A 3,292-nucleotide genomic window follows, 5' to 3' on the forward strand; every position below is an offset into this window, starting at 1 on the left:
GCAGGTGATCAACTATTAAAAACAAAGAAATAGAGAGAGCATAAGGTTAGGTCCTCTGCAATCCACACCTGTAGACCTTCCAACTTATTGGATTGTCTAAGGAGTTGTGTTCTTTTAGCCCTTGACTTGAACGTAAGAATTCCCTGCGCTCCTTTTTCAGCTATCTCAAAGTTGAGATCACCCAAATCAATGCCTGGTAAAGCTTTGCTAAGTTTTTCACATGGGGCTCTTCTCAAGAATCCTTTGCTACAGTCCAGTTGTCTGGTAGCCCTCCAATCCGGAGCTTCTTTGAGTTGAGCAACCTTTCATCTTACTCCTTTACTTCCTTTTGTAGTCATGTAAAGTCTAAGGAGCTCTTTACTTCTCCTTTGATCGCTCCCTTGAGATTCTCTTTGTGTCATCATGTGAGGTTGATTTTCTTCGCCATGTTTCTACAACATCCATGAAGCAATACTCAACACATTGGCATCTACTAACTATGTACTTTCCTTAAACAAAAGCTTTACAATATTGAACCTAAACTCAGAGAAGGCCTAGGATCAATTGGACGTTCATCCTTAGCGCTATGTCCAGGCCTCCTCTATATCTCAAGCTCGCTGATGTGTTAAAAACTTTTGCAGATGCCCACACATTAAGGTAAATCTCTACCATACATGCTCGCATGTTTGAAACTTTGCCAATTGTCCATTACATCAAGGTAACTTCCAAAACATTTACAACCTTATCCCATCTGCTTTGACACCTTTACATAAAATGAAAGTGGCAACTGGTTGGGCGAGTCGCTCACCACTTTTATATGAGGTAAAGGCCTCCTCATGTCCCCTACCTAGTCCATAGAGTGCCGAGGTTAGCTAAGATCTAATCTCATCTGCTCGATGACGGCACGACGGAATCACACCTCCTTACGATTAAACCGCCCACAAATAACATGACTTCTACTCGGGTTAGCTTTCACAACTAAAAATCCCACCCATGGATGGTTGTCCACGTGGAGGAAGGAGATGGAGAAAGACTTTCCAATCGGAAAGTCCTAGAATCAACTCGCATCAGATTCTGAGGGCCATGCCTTGTGGGCTAACGTTTAAAAAATTATTCTCTTCAGTGTGTATATAGTCTCCTCACGGTCAACATTTCTGTCGCTCTTGGTGGCCAAAATTCTTGGTTACAAGAGTGACTCTTATTGTTGGGTGTGTTGAACTCGGTTCCTAGGATTGAAGTCTCATGACCCCGTGAGAGCCATGCCTTGTGGCCATCTCAAAACTTATACTACCTCCTCCATCCGTTGACGGACCGACCATCTATGCCTGAATGGACTTTTGCATCCTTCTGTCATTAGTGGATTCCGTCTAGCTTCTCTTGGAACATTCTTCCGTTGTTATCCAACTCGTCTTTAGTCTCTTTTTGAGAGGACAATGTGCATCGAAGAAAATTTGAAGGTTGGTAGAAGCAATCTCTTTGAGCTAGGGCACACAAGCAAGGAAATGCGCAGCCAGTGATAACTCATGCGGATATCGGGGTAAAGTGGTGGTGCATGGGTTCGCAAAAGGAGCGATTAAATTTTGAAGGTGCCAAAACAAGCACCAGTGTGCAATTGTTTTTTCAACCAATAGGGTGCCATTGCAGACTGGTTCAGAAATTCGCAGCTAGCACTCCACACTATTCAGAAACCTGCACACCTGACAGGGGTATTGAAGAGCCAATCATTCTATGCCACCTAAGGCTTTGTAAGAGGCTCTTTACATCTTCACCAAGTTATTTAAAGCTAGGTTCTTTACATCTTCACCAACTTATTTAAAGCTCTTTGGAAATAAATCGCGTGAACAGAAACCTAATTTTCTGGCTGCGCACTACTGTCTGCGTGTGCACAGACCCTTTTGTGAGCTATGCGTTCTTTGTCGGGAGGCTGAATTTTCCCCAGAATCCCCACAATAGCGCAACATTGGAAGTTGGAACAATGATCAATTGTACAGTAACTAGTCCTTTTCACGATTCATCATGCTCAACAAGTGAACAATTCAACAATGGTAAAGGCAGTTGCAGCAGTGAGGCATGTGCTTATTCTGTGTGCGTCGGAAAGCGCTTGTCTGCACAAACCAGATCAGGACGAGACCCAAGAGTCCAATTGCCTTACGATTCCTCGTTTCCGCCCCTTATAATTAGCACCCCACAGACCTTGCCTTCAATTGAACCACCGCCATGGCTTCTCCTCGATTTACGTCCCCCATCCTCTTCCTCTTCGTTTTCCTCGTCTTGCTCGGTTCTGCTGCCGTTTCCACAGGTCCTCTTCTGTTTCCTTGCCGCATTTCGCTTCAGAGAAACGGACCGCACGTCTGCTTTAGTCGTTTAGGCCATATTGCTTGGGCTTGCAATCTGCAGGAGTTTTAAGTTTGTCGAAGCCTGATTTCTGTGCCCTTATCTTCTATCGTCATTGCAGCTTTTGATTCTTCATCTCAGCTTTGCTGCATTCTCGCCGCATTTACAGCTTGAGAGAGTGATTCTTCGGCTAAAACTAATCCTGTTCCATGGACGGCGGACTGCAGCCTATCGAAAATTGTCGGCGGAAGAGCAGAAATACCCGAGCACCCATCAGTGGAGCGACATGCTCAAGCATAAGTGCGAATGCTGCGTGATTGCGGCCAACAACACATGTACTCTCCAATGCTGCAAGAAGGGATGCTGCCCATAATGCAGGATCGGAATGCATTTTAAGGCATTAAGCTCTCACCAAGCAGGAGATTAAAGTAGTGCTATATTCTGTCCCTCCTCGAATGCGATCTCGTTGCTGTTGTCTTACTTTCTCAATGCTTGTACCAAAGTTTGCATCGAAATGGCCTCACCATGCAAGCTAAATCAAATACCAGAAATGTATTGCATTGCCAGACTTGTAAAAGTGTTCGTGACCCAATCAATCTTGTGGCCTCAACCTAGAGTATTATCAATTCCACCGTCATGCTTTTGCTAATCTTCTAAAAATCAATATTTTCATTCAAGAATTTATCAATTCAAGAAAGTCTAGTCCCTCTACCTAGTCCTATTCATAGAGAATGCGTTACAGAAAACAACCAAAAGAAGCATAACACAAAATTATTAGAGCTTAAAAAGTGTTAGAAGATGGGTTTTGACATTTTGCTAGTTTTTTTTGTGCGAGTTTTGAGAGTTGTTGATCCTCAAAATGTATAGCTAGTGGCTAGCTATGTGCGATAGTCAATGTCAGAACATATAATGAAATACTTCGGTGGTCTTACACTCTTGAACCCGAATCTAATGCTATGCACTTTATTTTCATTTAGCT

General features: G+C 43.4%; 1 long non-coding RNA gene across 1 annotated transcript; it reads left to right on the forward strand.

The window, feature by feature from the left end:
* The first annotated feature begins 2,129 nt into the window (after positions 1-2,129).
* Positions 2,130-2,923, forward strand: LOC147887071 (uncharacterized). The gene is made up of 2 exons (XR_015543251.1): positions 2,130-2,278; positions 2,541-2,923. It is a non-coding gene; the product is annotated as an uncharacterized LOC147887071 (long non-coding RNA).
* The last annotated feature ends 369 nt before the right edge of the window (positions 2,924-3,292 follow it).

The sequence above is a fragment of the Dipteris shenzhenensis genome, chromosome 23 (genome assembly GCF_047967505.1).
Source record: "Dipteris shenzhenensis isolate YYH24624 ecotype China chromosome 23, Dip_SZ_1.0, whole genome shotgun sequence".
In the NCBI taxonomy this organism is placed as follows: Eukaryota; Viridiplantae; Streptophyta; class Polypodiopsida; order Gleicheniales; family Dipteridaceae; genus Dipteris; species Dipteris shenzhenensis.